Here is a 12,440-nt window from a genome sequence, read left to right on the forward strand (position 1 = left end):
CTTGTCACCTCATTCCCGGCATCTCTCTTGCCGTCTTCCGCTTCCTTTGTTCCGCACCGCCCGTGCCGAACACTGTCTCGTAGTCACGCTTTGATCCGGCCCGCGATGGCCACTTGCGAGACTCTTATTCCGTCCAAGGTGTGCCTTTCCGGCCTAACACACCTCCCCGTGTTTGCCGCTACCGGCTCCTTCCGAAACCTCGTGTCGTCGGGTCCCGTTCCCTACCGCCACCTTCTTTCTCCCTCGGTCTTACGTTGCCACGTTGGGCGAACAACCGGTGTCTCCGGATCGGTGTGAGGGTCCCATAGGACCGGACTTCGTTTCTATGCTGGCCGAAATTCGGGTGTCTTTTGTTTGAGTCCCTCCCGGACTCTCCTCGTGTCTTCCGCTTAGTCGGGTCCCGTTTCCCGCAGCCACCAACCTTCTCTCTCGGTCTCATGTTGCCACGTTGGCCGAATTGCCGGAGTCTCTGGTTAAGTGTGGGGATCTTGTAGGGCCAGACTTCCTTACGCCCACTGACCTTGCCGGAAGGTCCGATTTGGTTCGTGGCCGCTTCGCCGGCCTGATACCTCCTTCGTAGCCCTTGCCTTCGTCACCTCGCCGCCACCGTCAGTATCTTGGTCTTACGTTGACCGCGTTGCCGACTGCCGAAGTCTCTAGAACCGGTGTGAAGGGTCCTCTGTAGGCCGTCGATCCGTAGCCCTTGCCTTCGTCGCCTCGCCGCCACCGTCCGTATCTTGGTCTTACGTCGACCGCGTTGCCGACTGCCGAAGTCTCTAGAACCGGTGTGAAGGATCCTCCGTAGGCCGTCGATCCGTAGCCCTTGCCTTCGTCACCTCGCCGCCACCGTCAGTATCTTGGCCTTACGTTGACCGCGTTGCCGACTGCCGAAGTCTCTAGATCCGGTGTGAAGGATCCTCCGTAAGCCGCCAATCTGTCTTCCCGACCCTGTCTCGGGTCGTCCTTTTCCGCATGCCGAGAGGGCGGTTTACTTCGCACCCTCTCTGGTGGTACCGACGTACCGTGTCCTCGGCCTCTTCGTAGGCCTGCTCTCTTCCTCCCTCCCGGAATGGTCATCCGGGAGTCCGCTCCGCCCGGTTCTCATCTGGGTCCGTTCGTCCTTCTCCGGATTGCCGAGTCCCGTTCTCCTGTCGCCACCGATCTCTCTTATCGGACTCAAGCCGGCACTCGGGCCTGCAGCCGGATCGGTGTAAGGAATCCCATAGGACCGGCTTTCATTCTCTTCCCAAATCTCGACCTTCGCCTGGTCGGTCTTTCTCCCCATGTAAAAGAGGGCGGCTCGTCCCGCACCCTCTCCCGTATCGGCACCTTCATGCCGAATCCGGCCCTAATCGAACGATCTACGGCCGGATTACGCTCCACCCGTATCGAAATGCGGATCTCCTCGTGCCGTGTCCACCCTCGGCCTCCTCATAGGCCGTTTCCCATCCGTTTTCGCTGGCATCGTGCCAGGACTCCTCGGTACCGCCATCCATCTCCTCGGTCTTACATGGGCATACGGGCCCGAATGCCGAGTTCTCAGGAATCGGGTCCGTGGGCTTTCGTCCGTTCCTTCCCCGTATTGTCTCGCGGGTGATTCTTGGCCTTTCGCCGCCGCCTTCCTCCGTTCGGGACTCACATGGGCACTTGGGCCCGACTGCCATTGTCTCGGGAGCAAGTGTGGGAAGACACAAAGAATCGCCCGTCCGTTTTTCGCCCTTGTCCATAGCCACCGACTCTTCGTGATCGGCGGTCGTCTTCTTACTCATCGCGCAAGCCCCATCTGGGCTTTCTTCTCCAATGACCGGGATCTCGGGCGGACACGCCCGAAACTACTGGTCCCAACGTTTCGATTCCTCGATCGGTATCTCGGCCTCGTCCTTGGCCGTTCTAGCTCTGCAAGTCGAGAGGGCGATTTGTTCCGCACCCTCTCCCGTGGTACCGTGGTACCGATCTTCCGCCGTCGCGTGGGGCAAGTCCGTCTCCTTGGTCTCGGCTTGCGGCCTCCATCTTTCCTCTTCCTCAATCATCGCCTCGAGAGCTGCGTACGCCTCCGCAATCCTTGCCCCAACGCCGACCCTTGCTGACTCTCTTTGCCGTTCGGCCTCTTCCCGCTGTGATGGCACGCCATCGCGTACCTTCCTCTTAGCCTTCTCGGCTCGCTCATCATCTAGCCTTTGGCACACCCTTCCGACCTTCGACCAGTCCTCCGTAAGCCCATTCGCTCCATCATCGTCTTCAAGCTCAATCCCGATGGCGTCCCGTTCCGCTCGGTCGATCGACCTGACGAACAATAGGACCTTGTCCGCCCCCACCAAACCTTGTTCCCGCTCTGGGAGCCGAGCAAGCCGTCGCTCGAACTCTCGGAACGCCTTCGTCGCGCCCCGGTGGGTCTTTGTCGATGCTACCTACTGGTCGAAGTCGTGCCGTCTCCGACTCTTCCGCCGTCCTCCGTATACCTTCAGGAGCGCCTCTTCGAAGGCCTCCCACGAACTATGAGCCTCACGGAGCTCCTTTATTTCCGCATGCATCCGGACAGCCACGATCCGACAGAAGAACTCCAGCCTCAACGCCTCGTCTACGCCACACTCCTCCATTTCCGCGTTGTAGGCTTCCAAGTAAGATGGGACTTTGTCCCTGTTGAAACGGCCGACTCTTTCGACCACTCGCTCAACCGCTTGTTGCGCTGCTTCTCGCCTCATCACCACTCGTGCCGACTCCAACACCACTTCGGCCACCATCTCCGCCAGGTCGTCGTCTTCTGACTCCATCCTCCCTTGCCGCTCTTCACGTCGGGTTCACCAAATATGTTGCGTTGTTACGCGTGTGCGTGGAGAAAGGCGGGACCACGGGGGTCTTGGACTAGAGAGTGATGGAGCGTAGGAAGTCGTGCTTCACTGTTTCTGGGGCATCCCAGAAACACACCGGAAGCAGCCGAAGGGAGAGAGAGAGAGAGCGTGCTTAACACCGACTCACGCACACACACACACACACATACACACACACACATCCCAACCCGACTCACGCCTTATGTACAGAAAACGCAGGAGAGGGTAAGCACCCGACGCCAACAACGACGCGAATATACACAGACAAACGTATATATATATAGAAGAATAATACATTCCCGGCTTCGGGCCGGACTGAGGTAGGTTACAGTAGTCGTCTGCTGCCAAGCCGCCGTCGGGGAGCTCTCAGCTCGTCGCGCCGAGCGGGGTCTTGCACAGGAGGCCGAACCAAGAAAATCCTAAGCAAACACGCAGAAAGAGAAGAAGAAGAAGAAACTAACTCTAAACCTAACGGTATACCCTCTAATGCAAAATGGGCAACCCTATCACAAAAGGGCGTTCCCTTCCTTTTATAGAACAAGGAAAGGGATGCGTTACAATGTGGGACAAATCCCGACTTACATGGGATCGTCTGCCCCAACTTGACTACTCTTCGGCGCCATAAAGGCGCCCTCGATATTCACACTAAATGTACATGGGTGCGTACACACGCTGCACCCCGCCGATGTAGCCAATGTTTCTCGGTTTCCGCCTCTGGCCGAAATTCTTCACGACACCGTTGCGCGCGAACTTGGACAGTGGCTCACAGCTAGCCAACGCGCTCTTGTATACATTCTTTGCGTTTTTTCTCCCCAAATAATAGTAATGTAATGAATGCCTTACTAAAGAAAGTTGTGTGCTATGTAAGTCTACATAAGTATGTTTTAAGTTGGAAGTAAAACGTTGTGTCCATTATAGTATTCTAAATGATAAATGATAAATTCTTGCTGAATGAAATTAGGATTCTCCATGAAGACCAACTATTTTTCATGGACTCATGAACTATGACTATGATTTAAAACGTATCATTATTATGGCTATCTCCCTTAATTTAGAATGTGCCCTCTATGTATATATATTACAAAAACTAAAATAAAAACTGCAAGTAGCATTCATGAATTTTAAATTATTGACATTGATATGTTAGAATTTGTTAAGATTGATCTATTTTTTGAAATTATTGACAATTTTTGTTCATTCCAAAATCCTTAACACTAATGTATTGTGTAGAAACAATAGGATAGACTCAAGTATTCTTGAATTTAAAGACAAACATATGGTGATGTTTTGAACTCTACCAATTACTAAGGAAACATTAAAGGCATTTGTGTAAAAGTGAAAATCAAGCATAACATAAGAATATGCACATTTATTACAAGCCATGAACACATGAAACACATATTATGGGTAACGAAAAATGTATATTGGTTCTAGGTAAACAAGTGTCAATATATAAGATCAACATATTTAGTCTTATAAATGGGGTTTAATCATGTTTCCATTGTGCCTACGATGCATATAAGGCTCAAATACCCAATGGAGTGTACATCCACAAAAAAATGTGTGGCAGTACATTTGTGAGAACATAGACAACTTGTGTATATGTCTCGTGATTGCTTCAAATATGATGTCCAAATATGATCGTAGATCCATTGGTGGTTTTTGAAGATGGCATGTGTTTTGTACAGATGGCTAGTCGGTCCAAGACCTTCATAGACTTTGATGCGGATTGGGGTGAAACAATACCCTATGAAGGGAGGTATGGCATGAATCATTTCTCAACTTTATATTGTGTATAAATAGTGATGTTTGTGTGCTAACTTGAATGGTGGTTTAGGGTTTTTGTAAGAAAGGGTGCTAGCTGCCCCAAATCCAACAATATGGATGCTGAAAACATCATTACTGGAGACTCGAACATGGATACTAACCCCATACATGACGTGGGGCCAGGTGTTGAAGATATCAGTGTAAATTGTGACTTGATGTACATTCTTATAATCATTATTGAAGTAAGTATATATTGGGTTTTTCTAATGCAAATGTCACACCATTGTTGTAGTGGACCCCATGTCCCTCTTCAAGGTGGGAAGAGACTCGATAGGTATCAAATGTCGCACATGTATCTTTGGAGATTCATGTAGAAAAGAGGTACGATGGTTTCGCAAAAAAGCTGACATGGAGGCTCACTTACAGAAGGCACATGGCATTCATGTAGTACTGCCTCGGGGGCTAAAGATAGAAGAAGAAGAGCAATTGACCTCCATGAGGAGTACAACCACGTCATTCTTCAACCACTACAAAAGACAACGATCAATAAAGCGTTTTTTGGAATCTCCGAAACTAAAGTACAACAGATCACACCAATCACACATGAGGAAGTTGAGGACAAGAGCGATTAAGATCTTCAAAGCCACTCCGGACGCACTTCAAACATCCAAGGAGGCCGATTTCATTGCCCAATTCGTCAGCCAACAGATGGCCAAGTATGACGAGGGAAAGGAGCATAGGATGGCAAAATTGAAGTTGAAGATTGCGGATGTGTCTGAAGCTTATGTAAGTAAGGTTTATGATTATGTGTGCATCTTATGTGAGTCTAAATCTAGTGTGTGAATGATTATGTGTGAATCTTATGTATGAATTTTAGTGTAAGAATCATGGAATTCCCATGCCAGAAGATGAGACACATGTCAAGATCGATGGTGGTCAAGACCAACTGTCAGAATCAACAACCCAACAACCAAGGAGGCCTCGACCCTAGAAAATTGTCGTTCATTACATCATCTGACATAGATGAGGGTGTAGACATTGGGATTGTCTTTGTTGGTCCTGGGACAATCACAAAAACATGGGATAACACAACAAGAAATAAGTTCACTAGGTATGCCGTTATGGTGGGGGCATGAGATCAATAGTTAACTTCATGTTTTTTTTGTAGTTACTAATCTGGCCTAATAAACAGGTTTCAGGTGGCTTGTCGACGATTAGATCTAGCGGTATTTTTGACAGAGGTAGAACTATGTTCGTTGTGCACTGTAGGGGAGATGGCATCCACATGGATGATGACCCTCTTCCACTATAGGGGAAACAACAAGTTAATTGAATCAAGTGCTTGCAAAAAATTACATGGTTCTTACACTGTTGAGTCAAGTGTCAAATTAATTTCATTGACAACCTACACAGGAAGATGGTCTCATGAGGAGTACAACCACATCATTCTTCAACGAATACGAAAGACAACGATCAATAAATCGTTTTTTGGATCCGGAGCTCAAGTACAACAGATCACGCCAATCACACATGAGGAAGTTGAGGACAAGAGCGATAAAGATCTTCAAAGCCACTCCGGACACACTTCGAACATGCGAAAAATCATGTTGTACTTTGTAACATCAAACATGTGGATTGGAAACTTTTTTTTAATATCAAATCAATATTTGAATCTCATTTTGGTTGTATATGACTCAATGTGGACTTTATTTGAAAATCATTTTGTAATATCAAATCAATATTTGAATCTCATTTTGGTTGTATATGACTCAATGTGGACTCTATTTGAAAATCATTTTGTAATATCAAATCAATATTTGAATCTCATTTTGATCTCATTTTGAATCTCATTTTGGTTGTATATTTGAATTGTATTTCTCTCCTAGGAATTGTTTTGGGTGTCAAAAGAATAAAACTAATAGCTTATTGACAAGTAGTCAAGGCAATGGTTTTTGAGAAAGGCCAAGAAAGAGTAAGTATATAGAAAGAGTGTTGTAAACAAAGAATGTTGTTGTAGAAAGAGTAATTATATAGAAAGAGTGCTTCAGTCCTTGTTGTAAACAATACAAAAGACATAACAAGACTCAATGTCAATCTTATTCAAAGACATAACAAGACTCAATGTCAATCTTCTTCAAAGACATAACAAGACTCAATGTGAATCTTATTCAAAAGGGAGCTTGACTGATTAATGTGGAACCCGACTCATTCATGTTCATTAAAAAAGGGAGCCCCACTCATTAAAAAAGTGAGCCCGACTGATTAATGTGGAGCCCGACTCATTCATGTTCATTAAAAAAGGGAGCCCCACTCATTAAAAAAGGGAGCTCGATTGATTAATGTGGAGCCTGAATCATTAATAGTCATTAAAAAGGGAGCTCGACTCATTAAAAAAGGGAGCCCGACACAGTAATAGGGAAGTGCCCAACTACGTGTAATGATGGCATCTCAACAGTCATATTAACGACTACAGTAAATTAATTCACCAAATTCAGTAGCATGCACTAAGAGTCTTCCCATCATTCCCAATTAACCTATTCCCTTCCTTAACAGTCTATTAATCACTCGCACACATATCATTCACTCTCATTTTCGATCATTAATCTACTCCATTCATGTGAATTATTTGAATTCATTCACTTCATTCACCTCAATCACTGGCATTCTTGATCATATTGTATTTGCTATGGAGAGCACAATGCATCATGGTGTCTTCACCATGTCAGAAGATGAATTGGAGGATACGTCATGGTCATCCAATGCATCCGAGGACGAATTGGAGGATCCTTTTGAGTCATCAGATTCCGATCGTGAGGATGAGGCGGTCGATCCCTTCATGTATTGTTCCCCTAGGTATTTTGCATTTTCAAGAGGTACGTATAATTTGATGATTAAAGATTTATTGGGACAAGTTAAGGTAACATTGGAAGCATTACGTGATGTCACGAGGGGAGCACCTCTTTCACTTCATGCATGGAGGCGCATGAAGAGTCGTCTCATACTCGGGAATGAGAGTGCAATTTACCTTAAAGCATCACCTAATCTTCAAGTCTTATACGTCGAGAAATGGATGGTAGTATTAGTGTCACATGGTGAGACATCCCATCACATGTTTTCAAAGACTCTTAAAGAGTTAAAGCTAGTTTATGCGATTGATGTACGTGATTATGGCATCCCACCGGAGTACGTGAAAGCACTCATTACAAGTTGTGGTTGCCAAACAGTATCGAAGGTCGACTCGATAGAAGGTTTGGGATCAAGCATGGCCAAATATAACAAGACCCTACCCATAGAAGTCATCAAGGTAGAAACCCACCAATTAGATGATGCGCTCACGGATTTGCAAACCAAGTACCACACACGTTTAAGGAAAGGAGTCAAGAAGGTGACTAGGTATAGTTTCCATTGTGTTGGGACATCTCAACTTGCATCTAATTCCCCTCGACGACGTAGGTGCACACCCCGATGTGGGTGCACATTCCATGTGGACGTTAGAATCAATGATGATGTTGACATTGAGACACTTACCATTTCAATATATGGACCTCATAGTGGTCATGTACCATGTAGTAGGTTGGATGTGTACCATTTGCCAGTACACCCCAATGTCATAAGTGTTAACCGTTCTGTTGGAAACACCTTCGATATGCCTACAAGCTATCGATATCAAGGGAAGTGAACGTGAAGACTTGTGCATGGAGGCGTCGTTAGGGGAAGAAAACAGAGAGCCTACCCGGAATAGAGCCTGGGTCGTATACGTAATCGAGACCTTAGAAACGACGGCACACAGATGAAAACAACAAGAGCTAATAGATATGTATTACTGCAAACAGTTATCAATGATTACAAAAACACGGCTCCCAGCCGGTGACCTTACAAAGTTCTTATATCTATGAAACGACCTTGCCTAGGCTCTAGATATCTCTCCCCTACCAAGGTACGCAGACCTCGGTTTATATATTTTTTCTTCATACAGATCCGAGCGGTCGGCTGACTGTGAGGCTCGAAACTCGGCATTTACCTAACTCTACCTTACCTACTCTCCTTACCTACCGGCGTATTACATTTAACTCATTTATATTTTTGGCCTATGGACAACACTTGGCACGCCTGTGGGATAGAACTTTGTTTGTCAGACCCACGGTTTACCATGGATTTGGCAAAACAACACGAATTACAAAAATTGTTCGTTCCTACGAGGGCGTATAGGTTGGTTTTATTCCTCTTCCAATATGCTGAGGATATCCTTTGGGGCGTGGGGTTGGGCTGGCTGCTCGGCAGGTGGGGTTGGTGATGGAGGTTGTGTTGCCGAGTTGGGGATGGCGGTGTCGTCGTGTGTGCCCTCCTCTGTTGGGACCGATTCAGGCGGGGTCGGGGTTATAGTCTGTGGCTCTGGTGGAATGTGGGGGTTTGTAGGGGCAGGTTCCTCCGGTCTAACTACCGTGGTGAATGGTTCGGTTGGGATGTGGAGGTCGGTTGGGATGTGGAGGTTGGTAGGGGCCGATTGTTTCGGTCGAGCTGCCGTGGGGAGTGACTCGGTTCCTTGCTCGGTGTTTGTGGGAGCTCTATGACTCCCAGTAGCGAGTCGTTCTTCCTCGTACGGTTCGGCTTCTAAACGAAACACCATTAGATTGTCGTTGAATTCCTCCAAGAGTTGCTCGATGGCCGCGGTGTGGGATGTTGCCAAGGTATGATATTCTTCCTTTAAGTCTTCACGTAGAGTCTACATGTTGGTGTCATCCATCTTGTAAAACCCTTGGCCCTCCTTCCGTCGGTTCTCGGCATCCGCGAGTAGTATGTGCAGGTCCGCAACTTGGACTGACCACTCCTGCCAGACATGGTCAAGCGTTTCTTTGATCTTCGTGGTGAATTGCTGGCGATACTTGTGGATTAGGGTCTTGATTTTGGTATAGTCCATGCCGATGCTCGCATGGTGAACTTCTAGTGCCTCCCTTGCGGGCTTGGCTTCGGCTTGGCTTTTGTGGGCGAAGAGTGCTAAAGTAGCTTGATTATCCTTTGCTTTTTCAGTGATGAGTGCGATGGTTTGTACATAACGGTTGGTGAGTTGAGCTACAGTTTTGTCCCTTTCTTGTCGCCAAGCGTCTCGGTGTTGTTCTTTGACGGCGATGTGCTCGGTTTGAAACTTGTGATATGCATCGGAAATTTTTGCTCGTTGCTCCTCGGAGATCCTCCACTTTTGCATATGTTCGTTGGCCATATGCTGGAAGGCTCTTTGACGTCGTAATTCCTGGTTGTCTGCGAAGAGATCTTGTTCTCGTTGACAATTCCGCTTAGTTTCTTTGATGAAATGTTCCTTAGCCTCAGTGATAGAGACCTGGAGGTTCATCACCTCTCGTTCTCGTGCTTCAAGCACAGTCGACCTTTCAGCAAGCAGTCGCTTGAGGTTCGCTTCGCGGCTCGCGGCTTGTTCCCGTTGCTAGCCAAGAATGTTGTTGTGGTTCTGTTCTGCCAACTCGGCCAGAGCGATCTGGGCCTGAAGCTCCTCCTGATAGTCCCTAAGGGGAGGCCCTGTCTGGGTTGCCGCTTGCCGGATTTGGGCCGAGGACGCCCTGTCTGTCTATGTCGCTTGTTCCATGACAACCGGAGGTGGTGGCGTTTGCGTGGAGGCTTGGTTGGTTTGGGGGTGTGGGATGATATCTGCCCGTGACGATGGCTCACTTGTCTGTACCGAGTCCATCATTGTGTTGGCCTCGGCCATGGATACCTCGGGGTGGGTGGTGTCGTCTTTGTGTGCGACAGTACCTACAACACTCGGGCTCGGGTTTAGAAGAGTGGCTAGTGAGACAACGTCACTCGGCGCAAGGAGGATTAAGGGCGGTTGTTGCTGCGTGAATGTCACCAGTTTCTCCTCGGCGGCTTGCCATAGGTCGGTAGCCCATTTGTCTTGTTGATGCGCCGTTTTGATCCGTCGAGCCATGTCCTTGGCTGCCCGAGTAGTGTGGTGTAGATTGCGATATACCTCGACTAAGGCCATGTTCAAATCCGGTAGTTCCATGAGTGAAGCATTTTGTACTTGCTTCTTCCGTCCTATCTTCTGTAAGGCTCGATCCTCGTGAGGTTCGATTTCACCCATTCGAGTGCGTTGAATCATCTTCGTTTTGGCATGCTCCTCGACCATACGAGCGGCGTCAGCTACTTGGGCGCGCTGTCGTGAAGATTTTTGGCAATAGTGTGAAAATCCCATAAAACGTATGAAATCGAGTAAGAATCACATAATACAATAATTGTGAAGATAACATTTTTAATATCTAAGTACAAAATGATGGAGGTTTCAAATGCACTTTATTACACGAGAAATGGACAACTAAATGTCAAGATATGAGGGTATAAAGTTTGTGAAAAGAAAAGAGAAAATTGTGAGATATCCCACATAGGCACGACAAATACGGCTCTCATCATATATAAGGTGGAGCAAAAGATATTATCTTTGTGTCTATGTGTGGAGCATAGAGACTAAGAGTGGAGGTGGGCTAGCTACTCGTAAAGGGTTTTGGCCAACCAAAACGGCACCGGCATTCGGTGATGGCAACCGACGGCATCCGGCGAGGCACCGGTAATCGACGGCATCCGGTGACGGCATCCGGCGAGGCACCGGTAATCAACGGCATCCGGCGATGGCATCTGGCGACTATATAAATAAATATATAAATATATATACAAATATACATATACAAGGAAAGGAAGTAAGGATTCGAACCTTGCACCTCCGAGTTATGAGTCAATTGGCTTACCATTAAGCCATGCTATTTAGTTAAAATTATATTTCTATCATTGTACTTTTACATGTAAATTCTCATACATGAGAGCTAAAATGAGTGACATGGTTATCATGCACCACATGTAATACATAAGCGCCAAATGGCAAACATGCAATTTATGCATGTCTTGTACCCTCACATGCATCATATGCATGAGAGCATCTATAAAAGAAGGAAGGGGGAGGAGAAAAAACACGGTTTTTTTTTATGAAAATTAAGAGGAAGAAATTCGTTATCAAATTGATCGTGTAACTTGTTTCTTAAACCTAAAGTTAAAAGTTCAATCAATCTCTCTCAATCGTGTGATCTCAACTTCTCTCTTTCCCAATCTATCTTAAGTACTTTCTCGCTAAAGCTTGCGCCAAAGCTTGTACAACCTTTGAATCCTTCCGGTCTAGAACCCCGGCGGTTCCGCCTCACGATCCGCACGTAGTGACGGATCTTCACGACATAATTAAGTGGTGAACCCGACGTGAAAGAGGCGGTAGGAAGGATCAAGTCGAGATTAATACTTGGAGATGGCGTCCTCAAGCAACCAAGCAGGAGAGCTCGAAAGGATGATGTTAATCGTAGAGCAAATGATGAGATCTCGGGACAACGACGCAAGCGTGGAGAAGGCTGTCGATCGTGTCGTAGAGCTTGAGGGCCAATTCGATGGAAGGAACGTTACGAAGTTCCTTGATGCATATAGAAGGGAGATGAATCAGAGGGACGTGTTCGAGGCACGTCAAATCGCAAGCTTCAAGAGAGTTGTCGCCAACAACATCCAAAGACGCGTCATCGAGCTTCAAGAAGGTAAGACAACATGGTCCGAGTTCGAGAAAAAGATACTAGCGGAGTTCGTGACTGAAGACTCCACGAGGATGACTCGACATGCCCTGATGAAGTGGATAGAGAAGAAGAATAAGAAGATGAGGGTCTCGAGGGTGTACGACGAATTCGACCAAATGTTTAGTCGTCTCCCCAATACGGACCAAGTGTTGCTTGAAGAGGACAAGACTTTGTACTTCTTGAAGGCCGTGGACATAAAGGATAGACGGGAGTTGGGGACTCTTCTTGAAGATGA

This window comes from Azolla caroliniana, unplaced genomic scaffold, assembly GCF_043228905.1.
Source record: "Azolla caroliniana isolate FFs.n. ecotype wild unplaced genomic scaffold, voAzoCaro1.0.p SCAF_31, whole genome shotgun sequence".
Classification (NCBI taxonomy): domain Eukaryota; kingdom Viridiplantae; phylum Streptophyta; class Polypodiopsida; order Salviniales; family Salviniaceae; genus Azolla; species Azolla caroliniana.